We start from the raw sequence: 19,042 nt of genomic DNA, 5'->3' as shown, positions 1-19,042 counted from the left end.
TCAGTATTCTCAGGGTAATGGGTTGAATTCACACTTGCAATCATTAACATCTCATTTTGTAGGTTTCCCATCAGTTACTAGAAACGTGAATTGCCCTGCATATCCCTGATATCGGCTCTGGTAGCATTCATCTGTCCTCTCGTGGAATACAAGGGGGCACAACATTTTGCTATCTAATCCTGATATTGGAAGACTGCTGAACAACCACTGCTTGATAGCTTTGCAAGAGACTTGGCTATTGCACTGTCATGCACTAGACAGCTATGTAATAGCTTCTCAATTGGCAAATAAAGGTGTGTTGGGACGGCCCTATGGGGGACTGTTAACAATAGTAAATGTTTCTAGTTCTATATCTGTTGTGACTTCGAACTCACCAATGTTTGGATTATTGGTTGTGCACATTAGATTGTGATTATTGGTCGTCAGGGACATACTGGTGCTGAATATATGCTGGCACAATGGTCTGATTGCCCTCTACATCTTTATCTATGCACTAGTCACAGTGCTTAAAAACTGGCTGCATCATAATAAAGATGACTAGTTAATTTTACTGGGCGACCTAAATGCTAGTTGCATATCTATTAAACCTCATATGAACGTTTCTCAGATTCCAGTGGGGAAGTAGCACTATGGAAACATCTGGGTGAAAAATCTCCAGGGTCTGGGTTTGTTAATGTTAATTGGTAGTGTGAGGGGAGATGAATTTGGTGAGCCAACTTGGAGCAATGGAAGGGCTCACTCGACTATTGATTATATTTACCTAAGCCCAGAACTGTTTGATTGCTGTCTTTATTTAATTTAAGAGAATAATTTTAGTGACCACAACTATTTATCAACTATTTTTTCCTGTTCACTCCGTATCCTGTGTTGACCCTGTAAAAACTGCCCTTCTGTGTATTGTTAACCTCGCTGGCAACCGTATTATCTGGAATCCTACCCAGGTTGACAAAGTAAATGCGTCAGCTATGCAATGCTTGTACAACACTTCGATGGATTGGCAATTAGATTATTTTTCTGTCCAACATTTTCAGGGCTTTGTGAAATACCTTTTGTATAATAATATCAGCTGGTTTTCCTCTGGGTTTGAAGCGAACAGTAAACAAGTCCACGGATATGATTACGTCACAGTTGAGAAAAAAAACTACTATTGGCCTCATTACGAGGAAGGCGGTAGAGGGTTTACAGCACCGGTAGAGCTGCCAGCGCTGTTAACCCTCTACCGCCTCATTACGAGGTCTGCTCGCGAGTCCCGCTAAGGACGTCTGGTAAAACCGGACCCGCTAGCAGACCAGGATGTTAACAATGGGCCTGTCATTAATGGGACCGTTGTTAGTATCCTCCCCATTCCCATTGAGCCATATGGGGGCTCAAATGGGGATGTACCAGGTCCGGGTTCCACGAAAGGGAATTACCGGGCCCTCCAAGGTACGAATGGCCCGGTAATTCCTCATTCCTGGAACCCGGACCTGGTGCCCGGTATGGGGGTAGTCATGCCGCTAAAAGCGGTATGGCTACCTCCATACTCGTAATGAGGCCCAATGTGTGTGGAAATCAGGCTGTGAGAAGTTCTCATTCCAAAAGTGCCTCAGAGAAGCAGCTCTTGATTAAGAACATTCTGCATATGTATAGAGCATGGCAAAGGGGTTATAGAGATGTTTTATTGCAGTTAGATGCAGAAGCTATTTTTGATACCTTGAGAAATAAAGACACTAGAGCTTTTTGGAATGTAATTAATGATACCCAAGGTACTCAGGCTCATCAGAAAACTTCACCTATTTTGGAGTCTCAACGGTTTGCACATTTTTAAGAAGTATTTTCCTGTCCCACCAATGTGCTAAGCAATGCTGTACTGACTCCTTACACTCTGCTAGATGGTTGATCTCTTCAATAAGATGATAGCTCAGTTTGAAAAAATTATACAGGACATTAGTCCATCAAGGGCCCTGGGGCCTAACAATCTATCCAACATTCTCTTCAAAGGGAATGCTGAGACTTGGGTCATCATTTTAACAACAGTTTTTACTGATATCGTAGATTATCTTACACTTCCACCGAAGTGGTTGACTGCGCATGTAGTCCCAATTTACAAAAAAGGCTCTCGCTCAGACCCTGCTAACTACCGCCCAATTGCCAGTCTTGATGCGGATAGCAAATAGGTTTCTGTTATAGTGTTACAACATTTGGAATCCTGGCAGGATTCCTAAGTTGCAAACCGGCATCCGCAAAAATCACAATACAGTTTTGAATGGCTTGGTTTTGAAGGCAACTATGAGCCAGGTTTGGAATCAAAGATATGATTCTGTGTTTTTTACAACTATTAATCTGTCTGCCTCATTTGATGCGGTAGACTAAAATTAGCTTTGGTTGAAATTGCAATGGAAGAGCATCCTTGGTGGGCTTCTTTGATTAATTATAGCCCTTCATACATATTTAAACATCAGGATCCAGTTGGACCACGAAGGCTCCATGTCTAGTAGCATAAGAACAACAAGAGGGGTTAGGCAGGGTTGCGTCCTTGCACCCTGCATATTTAACCTCTATCTATCTGACATTGGAGACTACCTTATGAAGGTCTCTTTGGCCTCTCCAAAAAAACTGAATTTAAAGATCTCCTAGATAAGCAGATTATTTTCTATTATTTGACATTACACCAAAGGGTTTGTAACACCTGATCAATGCTTTTTTATCTTGTGCCCTGGATCATGGTCTGAAAATCAATCCAAGCAAAACAAAAGCTGTGGTTTGCACAAATGAAAGGAAGTGTCTAGAGTAGAAACACACATAGTTTGTTGGCTCGGAAGCATTGGAAAGAGTGGACAACTTTAGGTACTTAGGGTTTCCTATTTTCACTGAAGTACAAAGTGTTAGTTAACGAGTGGTTGCTCTCTCGTGCCACTGTCATGAACAATAAACTTCTTCAACTAGACTCAAAGTATGGGACATTTTTCATCATTATTTGCATCAAGTATTATGAGGGGAAGAGTATACCTAAAATCCTATGTGGAATTGAATTATTACTGAGTTGGGTGTTTGATTTATTACCATTAAATTGAGAGGAAACTATGGAAGAGTGTTATAAAGCTTCCTAGCCATGTTCGATTGGTGGCCTTACACTATGATTAGGGTGTATTCTCCATAAAGAGTAGAGCACAGTGGAGGTTTTTGGCACTCTATTATAAAATCATGAGCTCAACTACTGATGACAGTCTCTACAGTGATTTGAAGTGCATAATAGAGAAGAGAGAGGATAAACATTTATGTGCTCTTTCTAATGTTTGTTTGGGTATTATGTGCGGCCTGGATATGTCTTTGATGGAATTATTGGAGAATCCTGACAGAGTCAAAAAGTCCCTCTTTAGAATGGATTCGGCACTAACGCTGGATTCTTTACATTCTTTTGAATCGATGCAGCACTTAAGACGGACTATAAGGTTGCCGGAATAATTGCACCCTTCCCATCTATTTATCCACAATTTATTGTGAGGTGATTCTTCATTCGATTTAGATGGAACCTTATTCCTACAGGCCTGATTTTGCGCCGCTATAATCCAAATCCTTCGTTGACAATGACCTGAAGTTTTTGTAACTCTACATCTTCAGTCAAAACCATGAAGCACCTTGTTATGTGTAGCCCGGCACTGAGTGGGGCAAGGGAGATGCATTTTAAGGGCTTCTCCTGGCCTAATGCTACTGAGTGATCCAGTTCGTTTTGGCATCTCTGCTTAGCGGGGCGTACAACCTCTGTAGTGTTAGCAGTTGTTGGGTGTATAATACACTTGAAACTTGATTTAGCTGTTTTGTTACTATGAATTTATAGTTATGCATTTTATAAATATTCCTTCTTTTTTAAACATATGTATGAAAGATGATAAGGGGATACTTGTGATACAGTTTTAAATGTATTTAAATCACTATCTTACTGTTTTTTGTCAAAAGTTAGCTAATAACCATAAAACAATAAAAGAAGGAAAAACAAGTAGCATTTTTGTCCTCACTAACTTTAATTTTTTTAACTTTTCTCTTGTTTTATTTAAAGGAATAAAAGAGTTCAGGGTCAGCCTTTGCCAATTTCCCAGCAAACTCAGGATTATTTTTGCGTGAGGTAGCAAAAAAAGCTTCCTCTAAGACTTGTCTGATGACTCACTGCTTTCCTCCTCACTTTGTTTTTTTTTTTCACTGAAACAGTTTCCTGTTGTCATTGTCCACCCTGGCTGCTCCATTCATTCTGCTCTAGGTTCGAATGAGCATCAAAATCTGCCATCTAGCTAATTCTTTCTTCAGGTGTTTAGTCTCTAAGTTTGCTTCACCAAGACAATTTTCTCTAAATTATGCATTTTCTTCTATTATCTGCATTAATTCTGGCACAGCCAGCTCACTCTGTATCATTTGTGATGCAAGCTGATGTATTTGCTTAAATGCAGCATCATCCCCTTGGGCTAATTGGTCCCTTTGCTTCTTAATGATTTTTATATCATTATATAGCTAGTACATTCTGTCTGTGAGACACCATTTCAGTTGGGTTTTCATATTCACAAAGTCATCTAATAAGGCATCTGTAGAAGCAGTTTGATCAGTTATTTGGCCTTAACCCATAATGTGTCTGTAGACATTGGCCCTCATTACAGCACCAGCGGTAACCAATGGCGCTATTAGCACCATGGTTGCTGCCGGTATTGTAACAAGTCCTCCAATGGTAAATGGGGAAATACCGCCCCATTCCAAGGTTGGCGGGTGGTAATTCCCCATTTATCATTGGCCCTTCCCCATTGCCATTTTTGCCCCATAACGCTCAATGGGACTGGGGAAGGCGGTAATTACGGTACCGCAAATTGCGGTACCGTAATTACCTCGGAAGTCCCTATGCGGGTCCCTACTTTAACGGTTGGTCCAGACAGCCGTTAAGGTTGGGAGCCGCAAAGGGACCTCGTAATCAAGCGTTAAGGGTTTAACGGCGCCAACACCTTTTACGGTGCCGTTAAACCCTTAACGCCACGGTCGTAATGACCCCCATTGACTAGGATTTTCTTTAAGATCTGAGAGTTTGGTCTCTAGGCACAGTTTGGTTTCTTACACAATTACTAAATATGAAGTGGTATCGTGAATATGTTCTGTATATCAATTTACAGATCATGTGAACTTTCAGCATATTTATTCTCCACCATTTAATGGTGAAAGAGGAGATGTGCTGAAATTTTCACAAGAATCAGATTTACATCAGCTTTTGCGGCTGTCAAAGACAAGTTATGAATGGACTCATCTAGCGGGCCTTGTGGAGCCTGAAATAGCGGGCACACATTTCGAATGGTTATTATGAGTGGGCCTATATGATGAATGTGACAGGTCTCTTTGAAATTATACATAGCCAACCATATCAGAGTGTTTTGGAATCAAAACCAGTTTGAACACAATGTATAAGGGGCTTACTCGGGTCTCATGTATTGTGATGTGGCTTGGAAAGCAGGAGACGAGGTCAGCTGAAGACAACATGTACTAGGGAATAGAGAAATAATTGCAATGTTTTCTATTTTACAATAGAATGAACCAATTCAATATGTTTTACATGTTTCCCTTCAAAGTGAATTGAACTGCCTGGCAAAATTCCATGAAACTTTTAATAATGCCTCATTTCTGCATTATACTTCAAATTAGCTTAGTTAAAAGGAAACATATTGCAAAATACAATAATGGAAAATAAGTGACAGGTTATGATAATACACAAGTGGATTTTTCTTCTATACTGGGGATCCAGGAATATAGCACTTTGATGAAGTATCAAACGTGTTAATTTATCATTCAAAATCTTTTAATGCATTTTCTTGCCGCCATACTCTTTTACATGTTGCACAGTACCACTTCCATCTGCATTGTCCACATGGCTTTACATAATGATCAGGAAATAGTTTGATTTACATGTGTGTCTTTGATGATGAAATCAGGCCTTTTGCATTGGCTTGTAGAAAGTACTCATGTAAATCAGTACAGTTCTCAGCATGTCTTTTGTATTGTAAAGCCATTAGTTGAAATTACTTAAACATGGTTGCTGTTTATCTCTTGGGAGCGCACACAGATAAGTGCACCTCATATTTTACAGGGACACCCTTTTCATCATGGCAGCGAGCAAGATGCACGATCCACAGCGTCGGATTGGGTCGTCGGCCAATCGGCCTGTGGCCGATGGAAAATCATGGCCGGAGACCTGGGGGCTGTTTCCTGAAGCCCATTTGGGCCGGTTTCAGCCCAGGTGTGGGCTTCACACAGCAGGAACCAGCCCCCAGGGCCTCGGCCTCACCGGGCGGATGCAAGTTTCAAAGGATTTGTAATTAAGTAACTTACAGATCCTTTGCAATTGCAGCCCCGCGCCCACTGCCGCTGCCAGCCCGCCGCAGATGCAGAGAAAGGTTACACTCAAGTGTTACCTTTCTGTGATAAATATGGCGTGCCGGTGGCTAACTGCCTCAGCCCGCGACACCATGGCGCCAGCATCAGTCAGTGCTACAAAAGACTGGGAGGGAGCAGCAGTGATTTGTAACAGACTCTGCTTGCCTCTCCGGCGCACACCGTCACTGCCACCGGCACCATAAGTTGCAACTTGCAGCAGTGAGCTGCTTTCGTCGGAATGATTTTTGTGTCTGCTTCGCTCCACTCAGGACTCAGGAGGCATAGAGTGCATGCCTGGGACCCCACGGGGAAGACCCCTAAGCGATCCCAATGGTACGGTAGGCGGGATCGCCCTCCGTAACCGTGACTATGTATTTTGCTTTTCGCAAGTTGCAGTAATAGCATGTTTTTTCTGCCGTTGTCTCTGTTACGATCATACAAGACATTCCATCTCTGTGTCCTCAGTCACTTGACAAAATCCTTGTGCGTAAAAGCTTGTGTACAGTGTACAAATATTTGACCATAGCATCACGTGTTTGCATTATGCAGGCACTGTTGCGGTGGGTGCTTCTTTGGATCTAGTGTGTTTGGGGTTCAGTTTTACTGGTGGGGTTCGCTGGGAAGGGGGGGTTGCTTGCGTGTAAAATAAAAAACTTATTTTTGTAAAGACTGGAGGGGGATGTCTGTACTTCCACTCTCTATATGGTAGAGGAGAGGCACAGAGGACCCCAGCCAAGATTCTCTATTATTGGTAAGGTAGTCGAGCAATCAAGGCCTAGCTTCTCAGCAGGTGATGCAGGCTGGTTCTTAAGTACAGTGTAGTCCCTGAACCCCCACAAAGGAATGTCCACACACTGTATTACTGAAAACACAGTCTTTACATAATTAATATTCAAAGGTATGTACACAATCACAATAACACACTTTGTACTCGGAAATCAACAATGATAAATATATACAATTCTAAAGTGGTACCACCAATGTTATCGAATCTCATTAAAGTGCATCAACTGTACGGTTAAAATGTCACACAGATCAATAACGCGGAAACCAGCAATAGAGATAGGAAGGAAAGCAAGATGGTTGACACGGTAGGCAGACCACTGACCCCTACCACTAGGTACAGTTCTGTGTGGAGATCCCCCAGCCTGGGCAACCTGTAAAATAAAGATATATAGCACAAGCCCAGTCCATATATTGTTCAATAGCCTTATTTCCTCCTGTTAAGGTTTTACCCCCCAATGTACCTGGTGGAGTAGAGTTCTTCGAAGACGCGTCGAAGGATCCTTCTTGAGTGACTCCCTTTAAAGGAGGAGCCACGGATCGTCGAGAGGCGTCGAAGATGGAGAACTTGTCGTCAACAGCGGCGATGAGAAATTCAAGGGTGCCGAGACCACAACGTCGATCCAGGTGGTGCTTGTCAGCGACGTCCTGCGAGGATGAGGTGTGCGGGGCACCTTGGCGATGGATTGTTCAGGACCGCAAAGAATTTCAGAAGAACTGTGGCCCAACAAGGGCGTTGAGTCGTCGAAATCTTTGTGGCCTTCAGGTGGCGGGAAACCCACCGGCGGATTCTCCTCTGTGCGTTGGTCGTCCTCGACTTTCTCCGGCGGGACAAAGCAGTCGACGTTGCAGAAAAGGGAGTCCTTGGATTCAAATGTTCTTAGGCAAAGGAGTAGGCGGCTCCGGTCATCGGTGGCATCGCGTCAAGTGGTCCCCACGGCTGGGCAATACAGCTTCGATGTGCCTCCAGCGGTTACACAAGCCTGCGAACCCTGGTCGAAGGCAATAGACTTCGACAGCGGCGAAGTCCGGGTGCTTTGCTTCGTTCTCCTCAGTGGTCCCATCTCGGGTCGGCAGCCTTTCGGGGGAGCTTTGGCGAAGGCTAGCGGTGCTCGATGGTCCCTCGGAGCACGGGAAGAGGGCGCCTTATCGGGTCCTCTCTCGGATCAGTCTTCGACGGATTCGGCAGCTTTCAGATCGGTCGAAGCAAATGCAACAGCAAGTCTTCTTCTTCCAGCTGGGCGTCGAGGATCAGCAGTTCCAGTTACTCTTAAAGTGTAGACACAGCTTCTGAACACTTCTGAACAATTTCCAGTGGTGAGAGGTCCCCAGATATACTATTCTGTCTCTCATCCACACTGCTGGGTCACTCTCAGCAGCCAATCATACAGAAGGGCATTCATGCAGTCAGTCAGCCAATCAGGCACACATTGCATTCAGGCCATCCTCCTCCCTCTCAGACACTCGCAACAAGGAATGTGGATTGGGACAAGTACCCAGCCATTCAACACTACACACTGCATTCAGGCCAGTTTTGGGCAGGGCTGTCTCAGTCTTTGTCTCTCATGCCAGAAACCAGACAACCACAACAAGAAGTGCATATTGGTCACACACTCCATTCACCCAGGTCCCACCCACAGGAGGTACCCACAACATACAGTCACTGGGAAGGCTCCAGCTAGTCTGGACGGGCCTTCACAACAACACCATATATGGCACTTCCACCCAACAGCCAGTCAGGGGGAAGGGACAGAGTCAGGGCTTCCCAGGACTTTGGGAAAACAAGGTAACAGGCAATAGAAAGCAAGAGGCCACAGCGGCCATCTTATTTCCTATCAGGAATATACTGATTCCAATGGCAGGGCCTGGGTATCCCAAAATGGAAGACACCCCGAGCACCTGTCCAATTCAGCATTGAGCTGCCATCAGCCGATACCCTGCTCTGTGGGCCACCCACAGGTGCCCAAAAACATACAGTAGGGGCACAGGGTTGTACCCCCACCCATGGGTTCCCATAAGGGTATCCCATGGGTCTGTACACCAAACCAAAAACAGGAAGAGCTGCACTGGCAGGAGTCCCACATGGACTCCTGGGCAGAAAATAATACAGAACACAAATGAAAAAAGCACTACAGGACAAGGACAGAGAGGCCCTGTCCCTCCAATGCATTTCCAGCATCACAATTTTGTCCAAAGAAAGGCCTTGATTCCGGTTGGATGTAATTGGTGTTACGTGAGGGTGTTGGAATGGGGGAGTTTAAACATTATACATATGCAATGCTTTCTGTGGGGCATGGTAGCCTTATTATGTGCTAATTAATGGTCCCATCCCTCGGATGTAGCCGCGATCTGTAAGCTACCAGAGTCGACACGAAGGAAGATCGGTCCGGTAGGTGGAACTCTTGAGGGGGGACACGGGATGGCTTGCAGTGCAAGACCAGACGGCTTGGTAAACCATGCTGGGGGGCGCCTTGAGTTGCCCCATGGCCCTAACTGGCATTCATTCCAACCTGGCATCTGAAACCCCCTCTCCTCACCCCCCAAAATACGGGTAACTGTTGTGGTCCTAATGCTTGCATGTGTGTATTTGCGAATCGCCATGGGCTAGCTTGGGAGACTGGCACTGCGTTGTACGTGTTAGAGTGGCTTCTCCACAATGCTTGGCATAGACGGCTGTGGCAGGATACAGGCGAAGACTTAGGGGGCCAACAGAACGGTTTAGTATAGGGAATTGTCGCCAATCTGCTGCAAGCCGGGACAGTAACCTCATCCCCTCCTCCCGCAGCATTTTCCCACTCAGTGCCGGGAAGCCCCACTAAGGCGTGTGCTAATAGCACCTGGTTTACCCCACCCCCAGAACTACAAATAAAATAATGCATTGGGGGGACACTCCAGCTAACTTCATCTGCCCGACCCAAAACAGTTCAACCATTGGGGCTGAAAAAAAAACACAGTGTTACATCTTGGAGTATAAACCGTGGTGGTGAAGGCAGGAAAGGAGACGAAAGCAATAACTGCTTACATAGCCATACTGTGGTTTACTCTATTTCAGTCAAAGGCAAATCAATACAATGCAGCTATAGACTGCACAATTATGACTTTGTATCATTTGCTACAATTGTCCACAACACTTACACTTTCATTCTGTAGATTGGTAAAGTGTGTTGGAGTGTAGGAGCATTAAGAACTATCAGGAACATCCAATGGGATTCAGGTGGTACTACGGTATAAAATTAGAAAAGGTCCCTGTTAAGCTATAGCTGCAGCACCACCATTTTAGGGATTTGCCTGGTCTTCTATTAGAATGGCCATGAAGGGGGTCTAAATGTGCTGGAATAAACTTCCATGGGTTACATATGAGAAGTGTTCCAACTCTCCTTTCCTGTCCTCTGTTTTCAGATACACTCCCAACAGAACCCAAAACCACACTTAACCACAACCGCACAACACTGGAGCTATGGCAATACTCAATGTATTGGGTAGTTCATTAGGGCGCAACTGGTGTGGGATAGCACATCAAGTGGCTTACCATTGACTTAATTGTGCCACAATGAATGCTTTGTTGTAATGTGGCTATTTTCTCATCTCCCTGGCATGCTGTTCAGAATGTTTGTTTGCATGTATGAGGTAATGAGCGCTCAGAGTATTCAATGTCCTATGAGTATGCTGCTTTCCCTATTATGCCAACCTCTGAAGCCTGAAAAGTAGATGCACGCATGCGTGACATGCAGCCAAATTTGCACCAGACATGCAGATGAGCTAAACTGGTCTGCTGTTAAATCTCAGTTACCAGTTTAACGGTATCCACACTACAGAATATTTGCTCATTTTACTCTAGCCGATATGATAGCTCAGTGGGGTGAGTGCTCGCTGCTGCGATGTGTGTGTGATCTGCAGGTTGCAGGTTCGAACCATCTGAGCCTTTCATCCTTTTGAGGTCGATACATGAGTACCAACACAGGTTGGGTGATATTGCATGCATATTTGTTCTATAAAAAAGAGCTTAAGCGTAAGTGCTATACAATAACATATTATCATTTGGCCTTGGACGTCTGCTTGCATTCACAGTAATTTGACAATATGGATCTATACACAGATATTAATGGTACATATGGTGATCCATTCTTGTATGAAACGTATATATCACATAAGTGAAATCATAACCATATTTTTCGTAGTGTACTTAGGAGCAATGCTATTTGATGCCACTTCCTGTTTTGTCAAGGGGTGAAAGGTCGTGTTCATGCTACTCCTGCTCGGAGCTGTGGACCCTGTCACAGAACTGTATGCAAAGTTGACGGGATCAATAAATGCTGTGACTACAACACTGTAAGCACTGATACAAGCAGGGAGGACATAACTCCCTCCGCAAACAGGGTGCAGCTTTGGCCCCGCAGCACACCCAAGCAGAAGGTGTCACTGCAATATAAGACACTGTAGGTGGACCAACATACTATGACAAGTCAAACTGACCCCATGGGCAGTCAAATCATATCAAGTAGGAGCGGAGAGGAAGGCATCAGAGTCACTAAGAGCACAGGAAACTGCTTTCTCCATTATGTTCATGGGGATAGTAATGCAGCCCACTCCAGGTTTTCCAGTCCCCCTGGAGAGGGAATTTGGCCTCCAGTACAACTCCTGATCTTAGATGATAAGAGATGCTGGGCCACAACCACATCAATGCGACTGTCAGCCAAAATGCAAGTGGCGCAGGAAGGAGTGGTCCGCAGGTAGTATGAAAGATCGATGATTACTCCCACTGCGCAGATGCCAAAATACGATGCCACTGTCTTCAAAGAGAGCTCTCAAGCTCCCCAAAGAGAATACAATGTAAATAAAGGCACCAACATTACAATGTAATCCATCAGTCAATGTAATTGTTCTGACATTAGTCTAAATGAATGTGCCTAATATTATTTCACTTTTCATGCCATTTTCATATTCTGATATTTAAGGTTGTGTTGAGTTGAACTATGCATATTCAAACAGTATTGTGAGCCTTCCTCACAGTACACATACACCCCAAAGCTGACTTTGAGAGGCAAAATGATAAAACCTCAAAATTATAATTTGTAAATGGGTTCAATTTACTGATTGAGCAGAAACATTTTCTGATGCCACCAAAACACCATCAAGATAAAAATACAGTGTTGGGTTGGACAGGAGTCGAGCAATGCAACTATCACAATAGTAAATCTCTGAGAGTATAATTCTGAACAAAACTCCCATGGTTAAAAAGATATCGCTAATCAGGTAGGAGAGAAAGGAAGGTGGCTCTTGGTGAAATCAAAACCTGCTGGCTTCACAGTCACCCTCTGTAATGGGAATGGCCGCAGAGGCACACTGATGTTGCTATAAGAAAAACCTGAAGATTATTATTGTTATTATTATTGTATTTTTTTTTTTGCAAAGACCTAGCTTTGTGAAGCAATGGAGAGCGTTCCAAATCATAGGGGGATGGACACACTGAGGGTATCGGAGTTAGAAGGTAGTGGAGATCTCACATCCGCACTGATGCTATTGGACATATCAGCTGTATTTGATGCAATCAGACACACACCACTAATCCAGAGACTGGAGGAAAAAAAATCTGCTTTGCAATGGCTAACGTCTTTCCACAACAACCAAACTGAAGAACCTACATACTGCCATTTACTTCCAACACCAAAAACATCTCTTGTGGCGTACCACAATGCTCTAGCCTCTCCACCTCTTCTTTTCAAATGTACATGTCCCCCTTAATGAAAATCATTTGAAACCTTCAAGAAAGCCTCATCCCAAGACCCAAAAAAGACTCTTAATATATGCCTCACTGACGTATACAGCTGGACCACAACCAACAATCTCAAGCTAATCCCGACCAAAACCGAAATACTGATCTAACACCCAGAGGACAATGCGACAGACACACAACTGATCTGGTGACCAGGCATGAGAACCGAACAGGAAGTATCCGCAGAGACAAAAAAACCTGAAGCAAATAAATGCTTTTACCTCCTGCAACTAATTAGAGGGATACTCCCCTACCTCCCCTTCCCACATAGAACCCTGACAATCATCTCTCTAGTATTATCAAGAATTGACTATGCAAATAGTCTCTACCTTAGAATGCCAGAACGACTCAATAGGAAACTCCAACGCATCCAAAATACTGCAGCACGGATACACCTTAGACTAAACTGAAGAGGCCACATCACACCAGCCCTGAGAAGCCTACACTAGCTCCCAGTAAGAAACAAAACATTAACTTCTAAGCCCTCTGCATTGGCCACAAATCATTACATAGACAAGGAGCCTAATTCCTCCAAGCCAAGTTCAACCGCTACCAACCATGAAGAAACCTAAGGTCAAGCGACGACCTCCAAATTGAAATGAAACATTACAAAACAAGGACATTTGGAAATTTCACATTCTCATGTCTAATTGTCAATCTATGGAACTCAATTCCCAAGGAGATAAAACAACAGAAGACCAACTCACCTTCGGAAGATTACTGAAAACGTGGCTATTTAACTCACTGTGATTAGCGTAAAATGGACACTGCCAGCAACATCACTAGGAAACCCGACACAATCACATGAAAGTACGTTTTCTGGAATCAACAATAAAACAAGGATGCCGTACTAACCATTAATCACCCCTGCTCCTCGCTCCTCTCCATCCTACCCCATACATTCCTCACATGAACTGACAGGCCAGTGCCATCTCACACAAACACACAATCACACATCCACCATTAGAACCAACTGCCACAAACAAACAACCCAGTCACTGGATGTTGCCCTTCTGGACACAATATCCCCAGTGCGCACAACCAAAATAAACTTTGAAATCTGACAAGCACAGATGCCAGATTCTCCTGGTTCTACAAGCGCCAACAGAAGAGCACAACATCTATCCTCTCCTATATTCCCTCACTAACCTACCCAACCCACTTTCTTACGGAGACATCCGAGCGATGTCATGTGAGCACCCAGAGACCATGCAAATGGTAACATTCACAGTATAAGTCAACGTAACATAACATAACATTGTAGGAGGAGCTGAACATTTGTCAGCAAGGGATCTACAGGCAACCTGGGAGGAAATATGAGAGGGGGAGGAAATATGAGAGAGAAGATCACATTCTTGTGTTTGGTGGTGTGAGGAATTGCCATCTGGCAAGGGTGTACGAGCCCTGGCTTTTTTTACTTGTATTAATTAATTTTAAAAAAAAATCAATTTCTGAAAGGGAAATCTACTGATCCACTTTCATAAACTCCATACTAAAAGCATAGTGTGTACTTGTGATCTTTTGCATAGGTACACAGATACACAGCTCTTGCCCAATTAGTGTCTCAGAGCAGGTTCAGAGGTCATATGTAACCTCTTGACAGCTCCTGCGACCGCCAAGTCTCTGCAGCGCAGGGACTGCATTTAGGATGTGCACTCTTGTCCCAAAAACTGCATAACTCTAAGGATTCTGTGCTGATAATAAATAATAAACTGTACATATAAACCATACAAGAGTGAGGGTATGGTGGCCAGCATCTCTTATAGTTATCCTAGCCACTTTAAATTGATATCACACATGTGTCAGCCCTCTGGGCCCAGTTCAGATGTGGAAGGGGTATGTATATTCAAATCAGACAAGTGTCCAGCTAGCCACTAGCAGGACTGAAGCTTTGGGGGATGACCTTTCTTTGTTCCTTTGTAAGGACAGGTAACACCTTTTACCAGAGACAGCAGCCCTACAAGAAGCTGGCCTGGGAACAGGAATCAAAGGGTGCACCGATTCACAAAGGGGTAGGCCTCACATCAGGCTGGAATGTTCTGTACAATTGGAGATCATTCAGATATCTTGTTTCTCTCTGCCTCTCATTCTCTTTCCTGTCCCCTCCCCTTCCTGTAGCACAAAGCACTTTGGGTGTAATATCAGAAGGGCAATGTCCACTCATTTCAAGAACAGCGATCAGACCCCTAAAGCAGACAAGCTTTCGTGTACTCACCTATGGGCGTTCATCTCACACCACATCTTTGAATAATTCCTTTTGACTCCAATCCTGAAATAAGATTTTGTCCTCCAGTTGTGAGGTGAAGGCAGGTGTTTCAGGGCAGAGGAGAGCTCTGTCCCATAACCATCCCCAAGAACCATTGGGAGTGACCTCTGTTGCTCTGCTGCTGAAACAAAACCGCATCTCTGCCAGCCACCCTGTTGTCTTGGACCTCGCCATGTTGGAGAACCCCTGAGTTTGTATGCCAGCCTCCCCTGTGTATGTGAGCCCAAGAAATTATTAGAGTTGGGCTCACAGCACCTTACAGTCAGAACAGTCAAGATCCCTGTTTTGAACACTGATCCGCTGTGAGCTGTAATTCAATCATGTTCGACACCAAGCAAACTATAAGGACCCTTCAACGCTGTCTTTGGCATTCATTGTTCTTAGAACCGCCATTTGCCTTTTCGACTCTGTTCACCTCTGCACCACGCCCACTGAAGCGCGTTGTTGCCTCTGCTCAAACCAACTAAGAACTGCTGCCTGGCATTTCTCGAGTCACTGTTCAAATCCCCCTCATCATCACTACTCCTGTACTTCGATCGACCCGACCTTGGTGTCCGCCGAATAGCAACTTTCAAGCTTCCCCAGCAAATCGACTTGCCTGCGCATCCTGGAACCAGCTCACATTCATCGAATCTTGACCGTCCACCAAACCTGGTGGCTGCCCAATCTGCATAGCTCGAGTAGATGACTGCAACTGACTCCCGTTCAACCCCGACTTGACACCAGCTTGCCACTGTCCCACCGCGACTGCCACATCTTCAAACAGAAGAGAACCTACAATTGAGGCTGAGAAGCATGTTTTGATGCTGTTGAACCACCAAGATCTTTGCAACAGTGTTTTGGACTAATATATTACCCCCTGGTCCATCTTTGGGCTCTAGAAACTGGATGGGTCATTTTAATCACTTTGCACCCACAAGAATATATGCTTTCAACATTGTGGTCTTTTATTGCCTTTTCTCTCCCTGTCTCATTACCCAGGGTGCTGCATGTATTCTATTGTTGCATATTCTGTGTTCCTTCTACATTGTTGTGTTTTTACAGTGTGTTCTAGTTAGTTATTAGTGTACATGGTGTGTTTGATTAAAGTATATATTTGATAGAACCTTGACTGGACATTCTTTTATTTAGTTATAATTCGCTTTTCAGGTTGATATTGAACCACATTCACACCCCTCTTGAGAGTACAGCCTTCCCTTGGCCCATGTTACCAAGAATGTTGAACAAGCTATATCTCTTGACTTTGCCTATTGTTCCTTTATAATTGTTTTGGCTATTGATTTGTAGAAGTGTGAGAGCTGAGTGGCTGTTTCAGCCTCTACTCATCCTTGTACTCCTGCATGGCAGAAGTCAATTTGTCACAGGTGGGGAGTGGATGGTGTGTGGACTCAGGTTTAGGGAGGAACATAGAGAAGTGTCATAAGTGACTACAACATGGTCCTGGACCATGACAACCCAGAACTCAAACACACCTACCATTGACCAAGGTACTGAACACGATCTGTGTGCATTCCTGAGTATCCTTGGCCTTACTGATATTTGGAGGCTAAAGAATCATACCATAGTGTGATTACATATTTTTTTACCTCCAGGAACATTTTTTATTTAACACAGGATTTCTTCTAATGACGAAGAGGTCAGCCACTCATGCCGAGATACACAAACACATTTTCCCCACGTTTATATGGAGGCTACAGACCTTTATCTTGAGATAACAGAAGCTGACAGATAAAATGTGAAAGAACATACCATTGTTCTTAGATACAAGCATGAACCAGGTCCACAAGCTGGAACCTCATAAACATGGTACATTAATTAGTGTACAATGAGCATGGCACCTGATAATGAAAGGTAGAGCTAAGGTATGTAATGAAGACAAAACAAGAGACTAGTCAAATGCTGGGTGTGTGTGTAAAGGGGAGTAATCGTGATATAAACAATTAAAGGAAAGGTGGAACTTCTGCAGCAAACATTTTGTGGTGTGTGGGCTGCTTCAAGGAGTAGGCAGGACATGTAGGTTAAGGGCAGACTTGAAGGTGTGGATGTCAGTTGTGTAATTCATTTCAGGGGCTAAGGAGTTTCAGTGCTAAGGGGCAAGGAGGTAAGAGGATACAGTCTACACAGTGAGGGTCGGGAATAGAGAGATTGTGCAGAATGCTATTATGGGCATGCTACTAATCCGTACCATCTACATCATGGGTCTGCAACCTTTGGCTCTCCGGATGTTTCGGACTACAATTCCCATGATATCTAGCTATTGGCTATGCTGGTTAGAGATGATAGGAGTTGTAGTGTAAAACATATTGAGAGCCAGAGGTTGCAGACCCCTGTATTGAGTAATGGATTGTGGTTTGTTCAACCAAAATATTCAGGCGTCAATACGGTGCACTTGGTTACAACTGAAACATGTGCAGTATACAAGTGTGACATGCATTTTCAGCTTGTTCTGGAGTATTTCATAGTTAGTTTGGTTCTCAAAAGACGGAATTAAGGTACTCCAGAGGTATGCTCCTTTCCTCTGTATTTCTCCTTACCGTCAGTGAGCTGATCAGTGGAGCTTGCTTGGATCTTAGGTCACTACTAGGCATGTGCCTGTGTGACCAATTTCTGGAGGTGGAAGGAAGGTTTGCCCAGAGCACATTTTGCATGGCACATGAAAAGTTTAAAACAACATTCAGTTTGACATTTGAAATAACACGTCTTCCTTACTCTAATATAATGTAGTGGGTGCAAATATCGTGCTTGTTAAAACGCGATACATGGATATGTTCACCATACGTTGAGCCATATTCATGGGATAAATGATGTCGGCATTATTAAATAAACACATAAACAAATCAAAACATTAATAATTAATTCGTTTAAAACATTTTTTGCAGAAAATATATTTTCATTTATTGGATATATGAAAGGTGCCGATACAACAAATGGTGTTTCAAGGTGGCCTGTTTCTGGGGGTTTGTCTATTTGGCTTTTTGTTAAGATGTTTAGGTTGTACAGTGGATTTTAACGTGTTAGTGTGATTCAGCTGTGCCAAAGCCAGAATCTTCTGGAATGTGTTCCTCACATTTGAAATGCATACGGATTGACTGGTAACACGTTTTGTTGGTAATTGAACTATGACGGGAAGTCTAATTTTAGCCACTATTCGCTAAACAATGCACTCCGCTAATGAGCTTTGGGGCTCCCTTCACGAATGGTGCATTGTGCCTACAAGCCGAAGATGAAGAGAGAGCATACCTGGGCTTGCCATACATGAACTGCCAGATTCCCTGTGTACTTAATGATCGGTCGACTGCTGGAAAATCGCAATCGTATACCTCAGTTATTATTATATGCAGTCAGCAGTGTGCCACATTGCTCGAACCCTTGGTAATGTTGTAACCGACGGCAGCAAAACCACTTGGCACGATTGGGAACTTGTCAGCTTGGCTAATTAGCACTTAAAAGAACAGTACTACACCAAGTAAAGTCTGCAGGGTGCTGCTTTACGAGCCTAGAGAGCTTTTTTTTCATTGCGTGTTTTTATGGGACGGCTTGCTACGGACTAATTTCTCGTTTTACGCACGTTTCTCTGGAGAATAGCTCAACGGCAATGTGCTCGCCTTGAAAGCAAAACAATGCAGAGCAACACAGGCTCGATCCCCGAGTCCGTGCTTATAAACCTTTGATTGTTAAGCGCGTTATAAACAACCTATCATATCATTTACATTTGCTAGAATAATGTGGAATATCCTGCTTGTATGGGGCTGTAAACGTGACCGTTTGCCATCTCGTTGTCCGAGAAATACGGAATATGGGGATTTAAGCGATGCAACACGCATTCACAATTCCACTGCACA

The sequence above is a fragment of the Ambystoma mexicanum genome, chromosome 5q, assembly GCF_040938575.1.
Source record: "Ambystoma mexicanum isolate Mex_15411 chromosome 5q, UKY_AmexF1_1, whole genome shotgun sequence".
NCBI lineage: Eukaryota > Metazoa > Chordata > Amphibia > Caudata > Ambystomatidae > Ambystoma > Ambystoma mexicanum.
Note: the sequence above shows the minus strand (reverse complement) of the source record.